Consider the following 21,737-nt stretch of genomic DNA (forward strand, 5'->3'; position numbering starts at 1 on the left):
CCATTATCTCATTGTTGCCTAAACCGGGCAAAGATCCTTCTCTGATGGGTAACCACCGCCCTTTAAGCCTTCTAATCTGTGACTACAAGATTCTAGCCAAGATACTGGCACTCCGTTTGGAGAAGGTGGTTCCATCTATAGTGCATCTAGACCAAGTAGGTTTCATTCCAGGCCGCCAGTCCTCAAATAACATGAGGAGGGTTTTTCAGATTATCCTAGAAGCAAGCTCCAGCCATTTGCCAATGATTGCAGCATCACTAGATGCTTTTGACCAAATAGAATGGGCATATCTGTTTTACACGCTCAAAAGATTTGGCTTTGGGCCCAAGTTGATTAGCTGGGTTAAGGCTTTGTATAGCGCTCCCTTCTCTTCTGTTAGAACTAATGGGTTAATCTCAAAACCTTTCCCCTTACACCGTGGTGTGAGGCAAGGGTGTCCTGTTAGTCCCCTACTTTTTATTATGGCTCTAGAACCATTAGCCTGTGCAATTCGCGCTAATGGTGACATACATGGTGTGAACATTCATGGACACGATTTCAAATTAAATATGTACGCTGACGATATACTTCTTACTTTGAGCAAGCCAGCACTCTCTATACTCGCAGTTCTTGATATGATACATTTATTTGGCAGCTTCTCTGGATATAAGATAAATTGGAACAAGAGTGAAGCAATCCCACTTAACTCATATACATATAAACACAACCTAATGAGCACCCCCTTTATTTGGAAAACAAATGGAATGAGGTATTTGGGAATTAACATCGTCTCTCCTATCTCTAAAATATTTAGCCTTAACGGCCCTGCTATTTTCCAGTCCGTTAAGGAGGACATCAACAGGTGGATGGTCATACCACTTTCTCTATGGGGCAGAGCAGAAACCTTGAAATTGAATGTTCTCCCAAGGCTTTCTCATATTATCTTCTCTATCCCTCTTGAATTCCCACTAAAATGGTTTAAAGATATAAAATCCCTATTCACTCATTACCTTTGGAATAATAAAAAACCCAGAATCGCACATAATAAGTTGATCATTCCAAGATCAATGGGAGGTTTGGGAGTCCCAGATGTATTCCAGTATTATCTGTCCTTCAATGCAAAGTATCCATTATCGTGGGCGTACAAAAGTGCCTCTTCGGTAGGCAGTTGGCAATGGCTGGAGCAATCCATCATGTCTGTAAACCAAAACATATCTCTGGCATCAATGTGGTACTGCCCAAAACCACCACCCTCAATGGATAATACCATCATCCGCTTTTCATGCTCTATTGTAAAGCAACTGCAAAGGAGACTCAACATAGAGGGGCTCTCTTTACCATCTTGCCCCATTTGGGGTAACCCCTGTATTTCTGCAGGAGGAGGCACTTTAAGTAATAATATCTGGCAGAAGGCTGGTATTACTGCAATTGGACAGATATATAGAGACCAAACCCTTCAATTTCAACAACTCAAAAATCAGTATGGTCTCTCAGGCTCATCTTTTCTATCATATGCACAACTAGCATCTATTATTAGTACAAAATGTAAGGAGGGAGCCATGTCTGCTTCATGTATGGAAGAGGACCAGCGCCTCAAGAAAGCAATCATATCATCAGGTGTGGTCTCTAACATTTACAAATTATTATCTAGGGCTGCCCCGAATACCTATTCTCCTGTCCAACTGTCCTGGAAGCATGCCTTGAATATCTCTCTGTCTGCTTTGCAATGGAACTTCATTTGGAGGTCAGCTATGTTCTCTTCTAAATGTGTAAGATTCAGGATCATGCAGTTCAAAATTCTCAATAGAGCTTACATCATCCCTGTTACAAAATCCAAGATTGACAATAAACACAGAGACTTATGCTGGCATGAATGTGGCAAGCGAGGTACATTGTTGCACCTACTCTGGGAATGCCCAGCGGACTTTGGTCAGAAGTAATATCCTTATTGTCTGAATCTTTAAAAGTTAGTTTCCCTACATGTCCCATTGCATGTCTACTGGGTCTCAAGCCAGATGGCAATCTTGCAAGGACTACCGATCGGCTCTGGACATTGGGCTGTTTGGCCACAAAAAGACTCATCCTATTAAACTTGAAGGAACGCAAACCAGCCTGCTTTACTAGGGACTCATGGCTGAGGGAGTATCTGGACCTACTGAACATGGAGCGTGCAGCTTCTCTGCTGGGGGATTTTGAGGGGAGACAGGAGGATTGTGGTTCACTGTCCGCAGCTCTCCTATCTAACCCTGTCAATATGGCATCTCCTGTGTAATGTATAATGTATTGTGTATGTAATGTCCTGTGTATGTCACAATCAGCTGTCTTAGGAATTCATCCTTGCATCTACCCCCATCCACCCCCCTAAAACAAAATTAAATAAATAAATTGCACAGCCTATCATAGTACCCTAACTCACGATCGAGACCTCGAGATGCTTCAACTCCTTCACTTGGGGTAAGAATTCCTTCCCTACTTCCAATCCATTGTTTTCATGCTGAGAACTTTTGCCTCAGATTTAGAGATGAGCCCATCAGAACCACCTCATCTGCAAAAAGCGGCAATGCAATCCTTGACCACCGAACTGCAGCCCCCTTCCCAACGACTATGCCTTGAGATCCTGTCCATTAATATCACTATATCACACACACAGGATTGGTGACAAAGCGCAGCCCTGGTGAAAGCCAACCCTCAGTTTAAACGAGTCTGACTTACTGCCGAGAGCCTGTACACAGCTCTCACTTCGGGAGTACAGAGATTGGATGGCCTAGTGACCCCCTGACCACCTACTCCTGCAGCACCTCCCAAAGTATCTCCCGGGGAACCTGGTCATACTCCTTTTCAAACACATGTAGAACCGGATAGGCGTACTCCTAGGCTATGGGTCTACAACCTTGTTGACCAAAAGAGCCATTTTGCTCCCTTTTCCAAAGAATTTTTTGTCTGGAGCCGCAAAACATATTTCATAGCTTGACAGCTTATAAAGTTGTATTTATTGTTATATCATAGACAAAAACTACGGGTTTGTTGCATTTATTATTTATTACATTATATAAAACTGTTAACCTCTAATAAGAAACAAATAACTCCTTTAAGGAGAATTAAAAATAATACACAGGCCTACTTTAAAATGAATTAAATACAGCACTTGGGGAGTCCTCTGCACATTTGAAGGAAAACATATATAATTAAAATGGGCCCACTTTGAAATAAATAAAACATATAGCTGCACCCTAAAAAGAGTTAAAGGTAGGGTAGGTAAGAATGGAGAAACCAGCTCGAGTGCGCTAGAATTTGAAAGTACACAACAGGAACAAATCTGCCACTTCCTTACAGAGCCCCTCCTCCAACACATACAAACGCGCACATGACCAATGAGGGCACGAGATAAATTTGTGCACAGATGGAAGGCCATACACTTATTTTAGCCGGGAAAAATGATTGGTCGTGCTTTTTACAGCGCTACGGCTTCCACAGATTAATTTTGTTTATGTATTTATTGTCAAAGCATTTAATATATTCGTTGCTATCGGGATGTTAAGAGCATTCCATGGAATATAACAAGTGTTTTCTGAAATAAATGACATACCCCATTGAATTATGACTGAAGATCGTCAGCTGTCTTCCTCTTCCGTTTTTCTCCTCGATACGTAAAGGCTGCAGCACCTTTGACAACTTCTCTCTAAATATCAAACATACCGGTAAACCAGCATCGTTTGCTGTCAAAGCATATAACTCTGTCCACTGTTAGAAATTAAAATCAATGTTTTATGGCATAATTTAGTTTAAACATGCCATCAAGTTAAATGCTCTTTTATACTGAAAAAACAGAAATTCTCGTGCACAACCAGTTAAGCTTTTATTCTGAAAATCCTTCATCTCCGGTTAGCATTTAGCATGTGGCTAATATACGATTTCCTAAAGAGGTGAATTGAGTAGCGAAATGACATGGAGTGGTGAAAACCGAAACCTACTGATTTAACACTACAACTATAGATGTCGAGATACTACCATGCTGAATATTAAATGAAGGTACACTTTATTTGAATACATTATTGTTTACAGACGAGAGTAGCATGTGACAACATCCGGATTGACCGGAAACCAAACCAGCCGTGAAGTATTTTCTGTATATTTTAGAGTATTGATTACAGCGTTTAGAATGTGTTACATGAAAAGTGATGAAAGAGAATATGAGGAGAAAAGGCGTGTTAAGCATATATTGAATGTGAAAAGTACCAATCCTCTGTTTAAATGCAACAACGGACATTAGAGACGAGGCGAGCCGGCTGGCGGGGAGGAGCCAGCAGAGGATATATATAACAGCACCGGACGAGGGATTCTCTCTCTTCTCTTGCTCATGAGAGCCGGATCACAGCTGTTTTCTGCCTGAACAATATTCTGTCTGTAACACTACCGCGCCTTTTTTAATTAAAGTATCCCATTTGAATCTTCTCAGAGACTCCATTTAGTCTCCTTTTAAAGCTTCTCTCCTGGACGCGAGAATAAAGAACATATTTAACAATTGGTGACCCCGACGTCATCCTCGCACAACCGGCAGAGACTACAGCAGGCTGCTCGCTGGACCCGCTGGCATCCGTTCAACACACAGAGAGCTCAAATCAACTAGGTAAGGAGAAACCTGTTATATCGAATTCTTCAATGGTTTATGTAGGACAATGTTAGTTCTGTGTGTTTGACGGCGGCCAGCGGATCCTGAAAATAGCTGTGCAATTTAAGTTAAAACAAGCCTAAATTGATAAACATTGGTATCCTACCACGTGGCGTTGCTTTGTTACAGGCAGGGTGAGTTCAATTAATTTTGTTCTATTTAACCCTGCGTGCTATTCGTTTGTCTGTTATTACATGTCGGCTAGAGGCCAATCACTTCAATAGGTGTCTTTTGTTGCGTTTTAAGTTAACGTGAATGGTTTTAGGCCATTAAGCAGTCGGGACTGCTTGAGGCAAAGACACAGCCAAAGTTGGAAGCTAAGGTTATTGGAGTGAGTGTTTTGTGTTAACAACAGTGTGAGGCTGTTTTAAAAAAGTCATTTTTCAAGGAAAACGCCTGAGGAGATTGAAGTTTTCAGTGGTTACTTTTTTCTGTTTTCAAAAAGACATTGCGTGGTGGATTACGACGAGAAAAAGTGACATTCGTGCGTTAGATAGACGATATTCTTCTGATAGTGTTTGGATAGCGTCCCATTTTGTCCCATAATAGCGTGTTTAAACAGGAGAGATGACCATACTGGCTCTTAAAGTCAAAACATTTACGTACATGGGTAGAGAGCTATGACGTAAGCGTATGAGGCCCATTTATCATTGTAAACTAAACAGAAATGTTATTTTAAACTACAGTGTTGTGTGTTGAATTTACTAGAGAAAATATCACCCCGCCATTATTTCAACTCCACTGTGAGAACCACACGAGGTGTTTTTTTTCAAATCCCTTTGTTCTTCAGATCAAATGTTGGAAAACCAGTTGTCATCTTGTCTTGACCTCATGTTCACAGTGAACCACACGGCAGTCGCCATTTCATGAAATGCTAATTGAGTACTCTGTTTACTTTAACATACTGAGGCTAGGCATTCCATTTACTAAAGAACCATACTTCTTGTTAGAGTTAGAACTATTGGAAGTACTTCTGCTGGTAAAAGTGTATTGGCTGGTTTTGGGATATTCTTGTTTGCAAGTGTGTATTGGCGGTTTTGTGAATATTCTTGTTTGCAAATGTGTTTTGGCGGTTATGTGCTGTGTTGTTTAACCATAGTGTAATGTTCTTCCTATTTTAAAGATATTTTTAAGGAAAATAAGTTTCTCCTTGTTAAAAACAAGTCAGTTTTGCAACAGCTATTCCCTAGTGGATTAAGCTGGAAATTAAGATAGCGCACTCTGGTAGTAGTACAGAATTATTACACAAATAGAAGAAACACCACCATAACATTGTGAAGTATAATTTTAAGTGTTATAAATAAACACATGCTTGATCGCCAAGATAGAATTGCAAGTGGTTTCTAATTATAAGAGAAGAAACTTTACATAATACTTTTTCAAACACCAATTTATTGAAGCTAACACAAGTAGTGACATTAGCATAATTTCATACATTTCGGTATGCACTGTACACAGGAGATTTGGATTTGAACCATATTCATATTTCAAAGTCAAAACCATACGCGGAACCATTTTTATTTTAACATTTTATATTTTAATTTTGCATAATTTTTATATATTAATTAACTTTATTAATATTTTACCTAAAAAAAAAAAAATTAAAATTAGAGGGTGACCTTTTAGTGGGAGAACTGTGACGGAGCGACAGAGACTGGCCCAACATTTTCCAGCCAGTACATAGATAGACCCCGTCAGAAGACCGGGACTGTGTTTAAAGGGGAACTTCATTTATTCTTAGCCAGAAGTGCAGTGTTTAATCAAACAAATTATGTGATTTATGGAGTCAGATTAAATTTTTCTCATAAACACAATTTTATAATCGGTCTGAAGTATCTGTTTTAAGGCATGAGCCGCAGATTAAATAACATAACACTGATTGGGAGCTTGGAGGAAGAAGTTGTAGGGTTTTTACAACAGTTTCAAGAATCAGTCTTTATTTATTTATTCTTCAGTAACTTTACTGATTTATAGTGTAGTGCATAAGGCAATATCTCATTTTGAGTGAGGGGCACCAGTCCTTCATGCAGGTCACCCTCTGTGAGAATAGTTCATATTTTCCCTCCAGTTTGGAGAAATATTATTTTATCATATGTTAGTTCAACAGTGTCAACTAATCCTATAATTATTGAGACGCATTAGCGACATCAGGGGTATTGTTTTTCGTAGCAACAAATGCATAATACCATGACAAAAGCCATTATTGAAACAAGTAAACTATTAGAAGTGCTAATGGCAAACTTTTTGTGAATATGCATTTATGCCATCAGAAAGCCATACATCATACGATATTTTTGTACGCCTTGTGGGTACACGGAGAAGTTATAATTTATTTAATCCAACGTTATGTGTTTTACATGTCCTGTTCATAATAGGGTAATCATTGCAATGTTAATTGAGCATTTTATGCTCAAAGGAGGGAGTGTCATGATTATACAGATATGTTGATTTCAGTGACGTAGTTAATAAATAATAACATGTATTTAACAATAGGTCTCATAACAGCAAGAGGTATGCCGAAGCTTGGGCCTTCTCCAAGGAGGGAGTGCGCCAGTTTTAGATATTAGACAAATAGAAGTGGATGACTATGTCAGAACTCTGAGTAATATTATGCAAGTTTTGTCTACACAGGCTAGGAAAACTACAGAGATACCAGACGAGACACCAGAAGAGACTCCTGTTTCGGCCAGGTGAATGGGTGAGGGTGAAAGTTCACAAAAGACAGTGGGCTCATCACCGGTGGACGGAAGCGTGAAAAGTTGTAACAAACTTCACACGCGCTCCGGTTTAAAGGTAAATAAAAAGGAGCAAATTGACACCACCTCACACATTGTCACCCTTCACTGGCAACTTCCAGAACATTATTGGGAGTTAGGACTGATTTGGCAGAGCTGGAACAAAACAATAAATAGAAATAAGATAAAGATAGAAACAGCTCAAAAGACAAATTGTCCATAGATTTTTATAGATTGTACATTAATGTGAAAACCTATTTTTTGTTTTACATCTGAAAAAGAGTCCTATATGTTATTTTTGTACTCATTTAAATTCTGTAACGGACACAACCAGGGATAAAATAGAGATGATGACAAGAACAAAGCCAAACCAATTGTGGGGTCCCCGAGGGATAAGAGGCAGAATAGCATTGTCGATTGTGCTCATTACACTTGGCACCTTTCTGGTTGGAAGGGGAGTACAATATCAAGTAAAACATGGAACCATTAGTTCACTCATAGAGAATGCCCACATCACTAACAAGACTCCAGCTGTGTTTCAGAGACTTTCACTTATCCCCAGAGCCAAAAGATCAGCTGAGCAACAAGAGGAGGAGTTAGAAATACTCGTTCCCAAAGGTGAGGCGGTTATTATCAAGATGATTCACCCCCCTATATGCAATTCTTGTATCAAATGATGAGATGGGTTTAAGTGATCGGGATATGTAAGTGATGGGGATTTACAGATTAGGGGAATCTCTAAATACACTGGATCCATGTTTTAGTCTGTACCAGAAACACCCCCTGTTAAGCTATGAACAACCGACCGGTGACCTATCTGAGCACAATTATTGAAAATGATTGTTAGACACAGGCTACTAACCCACAAGTACAGCTTTGTATGTACAAACTCTATGAACAAGATTCCCCAGCAGATAGTGGCGACATTGCAGATATGTCCAGTCACAAAAGTTACTAAGGTTCTAAATAACAACGGGATTAAAGTGATGGAGAAAATATGGAGACGTTCTTTTATAGTGTGTGAAATATGTGGTGCTTGAAACATGTAGGTATTTAAATGTATAGCAGAAAATGGTTTCCTGAAAGAGTTAATTGGAGTAAACATGTTACAGTGGGTGAAAGCAATGTTTAGGGAAATGGTAAAATTATTAGTAGACATGAATTGTGTTTAGATGACATTTAACAACTAAGATGGATAGTAAGATTAGGAAAATAGAGAGGAAAAGGTTGGATTTATTTTACCTCGGTGTGTTAGAATTTAACTATACGTAATGCCTCCCGAGATCTCTCTCTATCTTATCCGCCTGTCAGACCGCTACGACCCCATCGTCCAAGCAGACAAAAGACCTCACTACGGAAGACTCCTCCTCCTCCATCGAACAGACAGAGAAGCAGAGCTGAACCATCTCCACCTGAGGCATCCAGAACTACAGGTGACATAAAAAGGCACACTCTTATCGGTCCCCCACAGGACATGAAGTTCCAAGCTGAGCCACAAGATTTGGGCACAAGAGCGGAGTGTGGGACATGAGAGCGGAATACGCCCTCCATGCAACCAGTAGAGACTGTAAAGGAGGAGATGAAATGCAAAGCAGATGGGACACTGAAAAGAGTTACAGTGGAAGGATCCAAGAGCGGATGGACTGAGGAGAAGGTGGACGGAGGAGAGGACAGGACGGAGGAGTTGGCATGGTCCGGCAGAACGTAAGGGGGTCGTGGCTTGACAACCAGAGGGGGAGAGAAGGAAAACGGGAGTGAGTGAGTTTACACATAAACACACTTATTCACCAACGAGAAATATGTAAAGAAAAATATTTATTAGCCATGAATTAATCAATTGGTGAATTTATAAAGAAAGAAAGAGGAAACTATTAAATAACCCTAAAAAACACACTGAGGGTAGAACATATTATTCAATCTTTTCATCATATGAACAAATTATTCTTTTTTATTCATGTGTGAATTTGGGGAAGATTGAATTTGTTACAGTATAGACCTACAGTTTAAAGGGATGGTTTTAGTAACCACTCTATAAAAGCAGACAAATCTTTATTTGTATGGAAAATGTTAAAGGTAGAGCTAGTACCAAGCCAAAGATAGTATTCCAATCTAGAGTATTGATTTCTCCATTGTAGCAGGGTTATTACCTCAGGAGGGAAGATTAAGGTGGAAATAACATTTGTTTTTCGTCCAAGATGTAGAGTTTTAAAAAGACACTGGGCCAAGAGAGATTGCACATTTTAATAAAAAAAAAACTAATATAATTGGGAGTAATACATTCGGGGCCTTGGATCACTCATTGTGATGGTGCATATTTTACAACAAATATCGTTCAGGGAGAAAGGGTCGCTCGACCCACCCTGCAGATGTTTTAAATCTTACTTGCGGCTTCAGCCCACGGCAGAGTCCTGCACGGGTCTGATTTTCAAGACCCGCTCCCACCCCGCACCCGCGACGTGCAATACCGAACCCGCCCCGCTACCCGCACATATTAACAATTAGTTCCGCAACCCGACCCGTCGGCACAGGATCCACAACCCGACCCGAACCCGCATATATATATATATGAGCAGTGAAAACGTGCAGTTGTTAACACACGCAGTTGCATATTTGTCTCAAAAAGCGTGGGATGTTGGTTATTCTCTCCATCTAGGAGGACACGAAAAGCCTCCCGGACGTTGGATTTCGCTCTTGAGGAAGTGTTGGAAAATGCTGTATTCTCCGCTGGAGAGCTTCACCTCAGCCATTCAGAATGTACAGCGCTCATAGCAGATTGATGCGCTACAGAGGTTATGATTATGCACGGTCCCGCGGGGGAGAGGTCTGAGGATTTAAACATTAAACTAAATTATTATTATTTTAATATATTTATTATGCAACACCCGCGACCCAACCCGCATCATCTTTGTTTTACACAGAACCGAACCCGGAAAAAAGTGTTTGAAAAAGTACCACCCGCGAATCACCTTTTTTGCAGGTCACCCGTTGGGTACCCGCGGGTACCCGACCCGATGCAGGACTCTGGCGCACGGCACCTGAGTATGAGTTTTAAAAGACAAGTGCCACCAGCTCCTAAAGGTCATCCATTCAATCAGTGATGACCTGACATTTAGATATGTTATTTAAAGGAGAAACATATCTGCCATAAGTGTAAATTCCTGAATTGAACTGCAAACCATTAATGAAATGACTTCTGTTTTAAAGTCCTTGTTAAAGGAGGGAGTAATTGTCACATGCTCGGCACCCAAGGTTCCACACACTGTTAAAGGGGTTAGCATAGCTATTTAAGTAGACCATAATTGAAAATAAATTAGTATAATGCGTTATTGATATTCCACCGGTTCTCACACCATTTCAGGGACTTTATCACTGCATTAGAACAGACCACCCAAAGGTACTTAGTAGGAACATTTAAGTGATGAAATTCTACAACTGTTGTAACTGACCAAAATCTTCTCCCAGAAATGACTGTCTAGAATGCCGTACCCCAGAGTAGAACGTACCGATTGATCACTACGGCCCCTTCTAGAGAACATATTACTTTCATACCTTAAATGGTATGAAAGGAGGGAGGGTACATTTCTCATGAGGAGACAGTTACAAATGTTAGCAGAACAAGACGACCCACCCCGTATACTAGAGATGTTAAGATTCACTGATTCGCATCGGTGCACCGGCATAAACGTTCAAGATGCGAGTGCACCGGTTGAAAGAGTGCACATCGGCTACAGTTTGGGTTGAACTCGCGATGCATCGATTGCGTAGCGTCTTTGCATCGGTAAAAAACCGATTCATTCATATAAAATCCCCTTATCTTGTCAACGTTCAGCAGAGACGATCTTTGATATTTGCTTCGCCACTACGGAGAACGAGAGTCTCAGTTATCAACACACACGGAAGTTGAGGAGAAAGAGAAACACAGCGCAGCGAAAAATACCTACAAATCAAACGTTTGGCAACACTTCGGATTGTTCAAGAAAGACGGTGTAATAGTCATTTATGCTATATAGTTGACCGCAGGTCATGGAGAGTAATAAGGTATCCGTAGACCTTTGTATGAGGTATCTTTATTACTTAACAGGTCTACAGCCATGATACATGGATCCGTCCTAGATGCGGACTTGCATACACACAGTATCACTCCGCAGCCGCACCCCATCAGTAACGTCCTGATGGTATATGTGCGCGGCACTATTACTACAGACGGTCAACTTGAAAAATCACTCGCAAATTGTTAACGATGCCGAGCCGCTTTAAAGTACACAAGTAGTACGAGGAACTTAGCGACGCACATAAAGAGGCGACATGGGGTCTGCGGCTGAAAAGAGAAACCTGAAAGTGAGACATATGAGTTAAATCACTCAGTGAGGTGTTCTGTCAGAGAGAGGTGTTTAGCTTACAGCAGCCTGTGACGGCCAATAATAATTTAAATGTCTTCCTTACTGTAAGCAGTTATGAAATACCTGTTTGTGAAAGGTTATTTGTTTTCTTTATTGTTCAGATAGAAACCAATGCTTTCTGCTCACTGGTGTGTTAGCCTCTGAGTGTTAAGCACATCAGGCTGGCAGCTGTATGGGCATTGCTCTATGGTAGCTGTTATTTGCACATTGTTAATCATGAGCAATGCATCCTTACATTGTTTAACTGTGAGGTGTTATACAATTGTACTCTGGAGAGCTTTTAAAGGTAAAAAAATAAACGGCATGATGGGATGTGCAGTACCAAATATGTAAAGCACTTTTTTGTTAATATATGATTTGCTTAATAGAAGGAATAAAACAAAAATCCTCTGTCGTACCATATTGAAGTATCATTATTTTTGCATCGTGTTGAATCGCATCGTATCGCCCCGAATCGCATAATGTTGAATCAAATCGTATCGAACTGTATCGCAACAGGGGTGAATCGTATCGCATCGCCTGGTGTTTCAAAGGTATCGTTAATGTATCGTATCGTGGTAACGTATCGAGATGCGCATCGCATCGGCCTCAGTGATGGAGATGCACATCCCTACCGTATACAGATGTTGATGACAATGATGAGTTAGTTTAAATGATATGGATGTTCGGAGATGAGATTGATCAATGAATGTCCAGCTGATGTGATTCTTTAAATTATGAAATCATGTGAAGAAGTGAGCAAAATAAAATGCTAAAATGGAGTGAATCCATTTCAATTTACTTTACACTATTCCAAGATAGTTTATTTTTATTTTTCAATTTACTTTGCCAATCCAAGATATTTTATTTTATTCTTTATTACTTTATACTATTCTAATATGGTGGATCTCATGTTGTATAAATCATTGCTATTCTAAAATGGTTTGTTTCTTTTCACTTTGTAAAAACAAGTGCCTTAACACCAGAGTTGGGTGTAACGCGTTAATGTAATAATATTGCTTTTGTCGGTAACGGAGTAGTGTAACGCGTTACTTTTATAATTCAGTAATCACACTACAGTTACTAACATTGCCCCGTGACGCGTTACTTCGTTACTTTTATAAAATAATCACACTCACTGACAGACAAGAGGGGTTTCCACCGCCGCAGGTTTGTATACATGTAGGCCTACGTAATCTGCGCGATTTGCCCGTCCACATCTCCACGTGCAGTGCTGCATAAACATGGCTGAGTCATTTCATCTGTAAACTTCCTCAACGGGGCTGCTCGCTCTCTTTTCTTGATTGCCCTCTCACGGGTGAACAGTTCAATGTCCCGCTTCATTGTAGGAATTCTGCCATGTCTCTACCACTTTAGTTTGACCATCTCTGTTACTAAGTTATGGAAAACTAAATAAATAAGTAATTAGATACCTTACCGTTACTGCGCTCATAAAGAATGATAAGAATAAGAATAATGCTTCTTGAACTGGTTTCATTAATTAGTGTCTTTACGTTTGGTTTCACAGACTGTTAGCTTGTTGTCGTAGGCTGGTAGCCTATTTTATTAAAGAGCATATCAAAAGAAAGACTTGTGTTATGTCTTCCTTAATGCAATAGTAATTGGGGGTGCAAGTGGGGTCCCGCAGAGGCAAAACTGTGGCGCGCTTACACTGTAGGTGCGCCGCAGTCTGCGTGATCTGCCTGTAGGGAGGGGCGGGCCGGCCCTGCGAGTAAAGTAACGAGTAAAGTAACGAGTTACTTTATGTAGACAGTAACGAAGTAGTGTAATATATTACTTTTTAAAAAAGTAATATGTAATATATTACTTTTTTTTAGTAACGACCCCATCTCTGCTTAACACTGAGCGTGGTATGGGAACGGTTTCTGTGAAAGGAGGGAGGAAGAAATGTTCTGATACCAAGCCACCCTTACGAAAATTAACTATATTACTATAGTATACTGTAAGAGTTGTATAGTATCCTATAGTAAGTTTGTAGAGTTCTATAGTATTTTTCACCAGCTATCGTATTACTATAGTCTTTTCTGTAGTGCCATTTTACTAGCTATAGTAGCCCTATACTATTTCAATAGTAATACTATGTATCTAGATCTTTGTAGTATTCCTATATTATTTTAAATAGTATAACTATAGTATAATATATATAGTGTTTCTGTAGTTGTTTTTTGAACACACTGTAGACCACTCCTATAGTAATAGCATGATATTGTCATAGTGAATGCATATTATTATATAGTGTTTGTAAAAGTATTACCATAGTGTTTTTTTGTGTGTTTCTGTATTAAGACTATATTATTTTCAATAGTACTACTGTAGTATAATATTTAGTGTTTCTGTAGTTGTTTTTTGAACACACTATAGAACACTCCTATAATAGTATGATATTGTCGTAATGAATGCATATTATTACCATAGTGTTTGTAAAAGTATTACACTCCTAGAATTAATGTCATTTTTTTTTAACACATTGCTGTGTCAAAGGCAATTCAACACATTCAGTGTAATTTCTGAACTATTTTACACACACATGTGTGTACATAGAAAAAATAAAAATGCACATAGTCAACACATTAGTGTTGACTAACACTGGGCTAACATTGGGCTAACATTGGGCACTAACATTGGGCACTGTCCTGCCCAATCACGGTTGAGTTATTTCAAATGTATCATTTTTCAACTTTCCAACTGTCAATCAAATGTCCCAACTGCCATTTCACCTCTGGCTGCTGTGGAGGATGTATGTCAGCCAGTGGAGGAGAGTCTAACTCTAGGTAAGTTATACAGAAACAAAACGTTTTTAACAAAGTGAGCAGATATATTGTCATAATGTGAGCAAGCTAGGGGTCTAAATACATATTTTTTAAACTTAAATAAATATGTTTTGCCAATGTTGAACAGCTAACTATTGTTTGAGTTTAGCTGCCTGGATGACAATTATTTTCCTTTAGGCCGTTCTTCTTCTTTTTTATTATATTTATTTTATCTTAACTTAATGTAGCTTACACTCTTTTCTGTGATCATTCTTCAATCGGCATTATATTGATAGCATTAGCAGCTATATGTTTGATGCTATCTAGCTACTTTGGCTAGGTTTCATTGTTCGGCCAGATGTGGCGAGAAAGTGCGAGTGAGGCTGCGTTGATATACAGTCTCTTACAGTGCAAATACGTAACTTACTCGCACTAAAGTTATTTATTAGTAGTACGTGTACACTACAGTTTACCTGTTTCTGACTAAAACATCAGCCACTAGCTACTCTATACTTGCAAATATTATATTGTGTAGAAGGGAGATTTCATATCTGCCTCTTGTCGCTAAGGCAACTGTGTATGTGAGACGCAGCGTCACGCACGGCAGTTAGGCCTTCCCGATGTGATTGGTCGGAAGGGAAGGCCGGCGGGCTTTCCTTGACATGTCCCTGACACAGCGGACTGCGGGTGTAGTATAGTGAGTGTAGCGTGCAATACTGTATTTCACCACACATTAATTTAGAGGGGCGCTGTTTCAGTCTTTGTAAAATACTCACTGACAACAGCGGAGAGATATTTTTAAATACAAATAAAAATATAAAGAAATACCCAGCCTCCAGGAGAAAACGCCACTGGAGGCTGAGCAGAATCTCCCCTGTGCTTCTCGAGAAGTTGTCTTTATGGGTGAAGTTAATTAACTTAAAATTACCATACTGCTTATAATTTATATAAGGTGTGTATTAATGGGTTTAACTAGAAGATGATAGATGATGGCATTTAATTGAATCTGGCATAATATGATTAGTCAACATCAGGATGAATTTGTCTTTTTCTTATAATTACAGGAAGCGGGAATGAGCTGCAGGAATCTGTTAAAGTCCTAGCAAAAAGTAAATTAAAAGAAAAATCTACAGTGTCCAAAGCACAAACCATCTCCTGGAAGTAACAGGTGAATTTGGATTTGTCCTTGATAGGATTTTAAAATACAACACAGACTTCAAAGAGTTTATAGATGTTGATAGAAGTGAGAATCAGTTACTTTGACAGATTCCAAGTGCACTTTTCTGAAGCACCGGATCTTCAGCCTGTCCTAAGAGAAGTCTGTCAAACTCAGGTATACATGTACCATGCTTGTTAAATTGTGTTTCAAAAAATCACAGGACAGAACTTTACTTTGTGCTGTGCTTGCTCTTATTGTTTTGTTCAGCCAAGAACTAGTTCTTCTGAATGGCCTAACTGATCTACTTGAGAAGAAAATTCCAGAAGTATTTGATGAACTGCAAAATGGCATTCTTACCGAGAAGACCAGCCTCAAACTTGTCAGAGTTTGCATCTCTGACTTGGTAGAGAGGCATGGGTTGTAAGTATATGAATGTGAAATGTGTTTATACTGCATATAGGTTGGGACACTTTTTCCCTTAATTTCATTGCCCAACCATTTTTGTTTCAGGCCTGAAATTGTTCTTGTAATTTTTTTACATTTAAGTTATTCGTATTCATATTCTGTGAACAATGTATTTTATTTTGTTAATAAAGTCCCTATCTTTCAAATTGAAACTGCTCTGCCTGCTAACTTTTATTTGTTGATACCATACTTACTATAGGGATGAATACATCATTATTAAAGCTAATTAACTATAGATTCACTATAAGATCACCATAGCCAAATCTATAGTATTACCATAGTAATTTTCTGTAGTGTGTTCCAAAAAACCATAGAAATAATATAGAAAGCAGTCAAAGCACTATAGTGATACTACATACAACTCAATAGTATAGCTATATTAATTTCCTATAGTGGCCGAAAAACCATAGAAATACTAAAGGAAACACTATAGTATAACTGTAACTTCACTATAAGATCACCATAGCAAACTCTATAGTATTACTAAAGTAATTCTCTATAGTGTGTCCCAAAACACCATAGACATACTATAGCAGTGTTTTGTGGTATTTCTATAGTAATTCTTAATAGTAATACTATAGTGTTTTTTCGTAAGGGCATTGCTGCTATTTTGAAGAATGATATTGAATGTAAACACTAGAAGTTATACACAAGGGAAAACTTTTCTGTTTGAGCACAGGCAAATAATTTATTTTGTATTTTTGTAAAGTTAAGCCTATTGAACCATTCCATTTAGATTGTATGTTTGTAATATGAGTTATGTACTATGCGAAGTTCAGATGAAGAACTCATTGATTTCAGTATTATACACACCTTTTAGGTGTGTAAGGAGGGAATGTTAGAAATTAAAATCAATGTTTTATGGCATCATTTAGTTTAAACATGCCATCAAGTTAAATGCTCTTTTATACTGAAAAAACAGAAATTCTCGTGCACAACCAGTTAAGCTTTTATTCTGAAAATCCTTCATCTCCGGTTAGCATTTAGCATGTGGCTAATATACGATTTCCTAAAGAGGTGAATTGAGTAGCGACATGACATGGAGAGGTGAAAACCGAAACCTACTGATTTAACACTACAACTATAGATGTCGAGATACTACAATGCTGAATATTAAATGAAGGTACACTTTATTTGAATACATTATTGTTTACAGACGAGAGTAGCATGTGACAACATCCGGAATGACCGGAAACCAAACCAGCCGTGAAGTATTTTCTGTATATTTTAGAGTATTGATTACAGCGTTTAGAATGTGTTACATGAAAAGTGATGAAAGAGAATATGAGGAGAAAAGGCGTGTTAAGCATATATTGGATGTGAAAAGTACCAATCCTCTGTTTAAATGCAACAACGGACATTACAGACGAGGCAAGCCGGCTGGCGGGGAGGAGCCAGCAGAGGATATACTGTATAACAGCACCAGATGAGGGATTCTGTCTCTTCTATTGCTCATGAGAGCCGGATCACAGCTGTTTTCTGCCTGAACAATATTCTGTCTGTAACACTACCGCGCCTTTTTTAATTAAAGTATCCCATTTGAATCTTCTCAGACTCCATTTAGTCTCCTTTTTAAAGCTTCTCTCCTGGACGCGAGAATAAAGAACATATTTAACACCACGCAGAATTAAATCCTGTGTTCCTCCGGTACTTTACTTTTCTTTGATTTATCCATAGTTCGTTCATCGAGCCGGGGGTCAGGTTATTCGCCTGCAAGAAAAGGCGCTGGCGCTGGACCGTAGCAGGATGTGACGCATATTTTAGTTGACGTAATTAAAACCATTTAGTTTTTTATTTATGTGTCACAGAATCACCTCAAAATACAAGACACGAAACATTTTCAACCATGCAAGAAAATATAAATAGTCCTACAAACACTTTTATTTTATTTCCTTCTTATTTTTGTCTAAGCTCAAGGGATCCAGAGCAGAGGGGTTAAAGAGCCGCATTCGCGGCTCGAGAGCCGCGGGTTTCCGACCCCTGTCCTAGGCCCCCTCAAAAGTAAAAAAAATGTTCTGGAATCCTCAATGTTCCTCTTCAATCTGAGGTTTGACTGTCGGCCAGAACCTCCTTTCTAAAGTGTACTCTAGAGCAGCGGTTCTCAAACTGTGGTCCTCCGTGGAAAAAAGCTAAATAAAATCCACTTTTTACTATCAAGGATTTTCGGGGATCACCTCATATGTGACTTTCTCTATCAAAATCAGTCGCATTGACCCGAAGACACATTTTGAGTTGTATACACGGTTGGAAAGAGGAGATTCCTAGCTTTCTAATGATATCAGGCACTGGGGTAGTGGTCGTTGGGATCATCGGACATTTATGAGAGAAAATCTCTAATGTCCGAGTGCAAGTGAATGCACCACAAGACACGAGCCTTGTAACCCCTCCCCCGGCCCTGGCGCGAGCGTGGAAATATGATTGGCGGCGATTTCATTTGAACTGGACGGCGCAAAACGAGAAGCATCCGGACCCAAGTACTGTACACGGAAGGAACAAGGTATTTGAAGTCTACAATGACAGAGAAGAGACTGTCAAGTTTGGCTGTAGTCAGCATTGAATCAAAACGCACTAAAGCTTTGGATCTTGATCAGTTTGTGAGGCGTTTTGCTGAACAGATGGTAATCGCTGCATCATAACAGTGATTGACAGCTGATAGGAATAATATGATTGTTAATATTATCATATTAATTCAGACAAACATCGATGAGAAAGTTAATTAATGTAGGGGAGACCAGGGATAGTTGCAACACTTTTGGGGCTTTTCCCCAATAAGTAAAAAACCATTTACAATTGGATAGCCATTTTGCTATATTATGCATTATCAATATGTCAGCTACTGAAACAATGTCTTTAAGATGTTTTTATGGAATAAGTACAGGTTGGAAAATGTATTTTAAAAAAAAAACTCAACTGTTACAACCGTCCTTGTGTACAGGGACAGTTGTAACCCATGCAGGCACAGTTGTAACATCTTAATAACGGTTACCCTTTTTCACACTATATGACAAAAAAATAGGGAAAGCTGTCAAATTCTAAGGCAACAAGATTTTAATGGGATTTCACACATCCTCCAACAAACAATGAAAAATGAACAGAACTTGAACAGAACTTAAACAGAACACCAGAATTAATCAGATTCACAGTTGTGGCAGGTGTAAAAGGCACTTCCATCTGTGCAGTCCTTGTGTGCCCAGGCTTTACAGGAGCAACACTGCAGCCACATCTCCTTGGACCTGGAGTAGCTCTCCAGGCACACAATGCAGTATTGGGCCTCATCTTCATCAGATGAGGCCTGCATCTTCTGCTTCTTGTTGGGTATGGTTTTTTGGCCGAAATTGATTTTTGTCTTCGCTTTAGACTTCTTTGCGTTAGATCTTTTTTTCTCAGCCTCGAGTTGATCTTTCATCGGAGTGTCTGTGAGGACAGCGGTTTCTCTTCTTTTTCTCCCCTTTGTGGTCTGCTTCCTTGGTCCAGCTTTTGGATGTGGACGGATGGACAAGGGTGAGAAAGGCGTTGCAGAGGATGATGTCCCAGGCTCCACACATGGCCTGACAGGGGATGAGGCTGCGAGTAGAGGAGAGGAGGCTGCGAGTAGAGGAGAGGAGGCTGCGAGTGGAGGAGAGGAGGCTGCGAGTGGAGGAGAGGAGGCTGCGAGTGTAAGAGAGGAGGCTGCGAGTGGAGGAGAGGATGCCACAGTTGGTGTTGGAGCTGCACTGGTAGAAGGTTCTGGTGGTGGGCGGTCTGTGACTTGGGATGGAGCAAAGTCGATATCATTGAAAATGTCTCTATTAAAAGGCCCAAATTCCAGTGCACGCGAACCCTGCCTGGATATTTGATGGCGTTGCAGCCAGAGGAAGGGCACTTTTCACAATGCCCGGCAGATCGTAAATGGTCATTGTGGTTCCTGGATGAGTCTTCATCCAATTGTCACAGCGGCTGTTGATGTGCCTCTTCAGTGGCCCATATACAGTGCGATCTAAGGGCTGTAGTTTGTGAGAACAGTGGGGAGGAAAAGAGAGGAGGATGATCCCATGGCTCCTGCAAAAATTAATCCCCTCCACAGAAAGGTGGGAGGAGTGATTGTACAGAATCAGCAGCACCTTTGACCTCTGGAAGTGCTTGAGGAAGACCAAAAAGTCTTCCTCTTGCATCCACCCAGACCCATTTGCTCTGCCAATACAGCCAGGAGGGCCATTGCTGGTGAAGAAGAGATGAAACTTCTTCCGGGGGAATATCATCATTGGGGGGATGGAATTCCCCAATGCATTTACAGCACATGCAAGTGTGACGAGAGTGCCCCGCTCTGCAGATGTCACACTGCCGACTTGTTTCGTCCCTTTTCTGGCAACAATCTTCCCAGGGTTTTGGACAGTTGTGACTCCGGTTTCGTCCATATTCCAAATTTCCTGTGTGACAAACTCATGCTTCGTCAGGACTGCAGACAGGTTGTCAAAAAACTTTTTCACATTTGTTCGGTTGAAGCTTGTAGCCCGTGAGAGACTGGTAGCCTGAGGTCTGCGTATGGAGAGGGTAGGGTGCCGCTTCAAAAACGATGTGAGCCAGTCAGCTCCGGCCATCTCTTTCTCTGCCCAGGTTTGAGGGAAGTTGCAGTTGTAGTTCTTTGCCAATTCATAGGCAAACTTCCGCACCTAAAATGAATATACATTGGAAAATATTTCACTTGTCTGTTCACTATAGGCCTCAATATATTTGATCACTTACTTTTCTTTTGTTCAGTAGCCTATAGATAGCCTATTCTACCTTAATTATGACCTACCTCCTTTGAGCTGAGACCATAATATAGATCAGCTGCCTCCATCAGGTAGTCTCTCAATAGCATCTCCTGCTCTGTTGAGAACACCTTCTTTGGAGTCCAGTAGCCTACTCTTGGGGGTGTGTGTGATCCCTGACTCTCCAACCTCAGCCTCTTCTTATGGAACCGGTACAGGGTGACATGGCATATATCCAGGGACTTTGCCACTTCCCTGAATGATTTGCCATCCTGAACTTCACCTGAGGCCACCTGCAGCAGAGCAAGTGGCACTCCCCTGTCGGTCTTCCTCTGTCTGATACTTGGCATACTGTAAACACACACACACACTTTATGCCTACTGTACAGTATTTAATTCTGTTTATTTTTACAGGGACAATGCACACCAATCAATGCTTGAATGAACAATTGATCATTCAAGCAAATGAGCCATCATTGTAAATGTGCCATGTTACAACCGTCCCGTTACAACCGTCCCAGAACCACCAGTCTTGCTTCACCCCCTGTGAACCTGCCTGATTGCTGGCTTGACCCATATTTAGCTAGCTATATTTGTAGCTTACAAAACAGTTATTCTAATAATACTAGTTTGGATTCCTAGACATTTTGAACTCAAGACAGTATCCAAAAAATACCTCATATCATTTTAGTTAATATTTGACCTCAGAAACACACTTTTGCTGATAACTTACGTGAGATATTCAAACGTGGCTCCTTTTTATTTCGGCGATCTTACCATCTAACTGCGCATGTGCAGAGTGAGTGTCATCACTCTAGCTTGTTTATGATTGGAGATATTGAGGGTGTTA

At 40.0% G+C, this 21,737-nt stretch overlaps 2 long non-coding RNA genes across 3 annotated transcripts in view; both read left to right on the forward strand.

Moving 5' to 3' along the window:
- Positions 1 to 4,098: 4,098 nt before the first annotated feature.
- LOC307037924 overlaps positions 4,099 to 21,737 on the forward strand; it is a 35,452-nt gene continuing 17,813 nt past the window's right edge. The window contains exon 1 of the long non-coding RNA XR_013807825.1: positions 4,099 to 4,606. This is a non-coding gene — a long non-coding RNA (uncharacterized lncRNA). The remainder of the gene's footprint in view (positions 4,607 to 21,737) is intronic.
- LOC307037923 lies at positions 11,583 to 16,309 on the forward strand. Of its 2 annotated transcripts, XR_013807824.1 has the most exons (3): positions 11,631 to 14,554; positions 15,598 to 15,866; positions 15,960 to 16,309. It is a non-coding gene; the product is annotated as an uncharacterized lncRNA (long non-coding RNA). The 2 variants fall into 2 exon arrangements; XR_013807823.1 differs by having other exon boundaries at positions 11,583 to 15,866.

This window comes from Notothenia rossii (assembly GCF_949606895.1).
Source record: "Notothenia rossii genome assembly, chromosome: 4".
Lineage (NCBI taxonomy): Eukaryota > Metazoa > Chordata > Actinopteri > Perciformes > Nototheniidae > Notothenia > Notothenia rossii.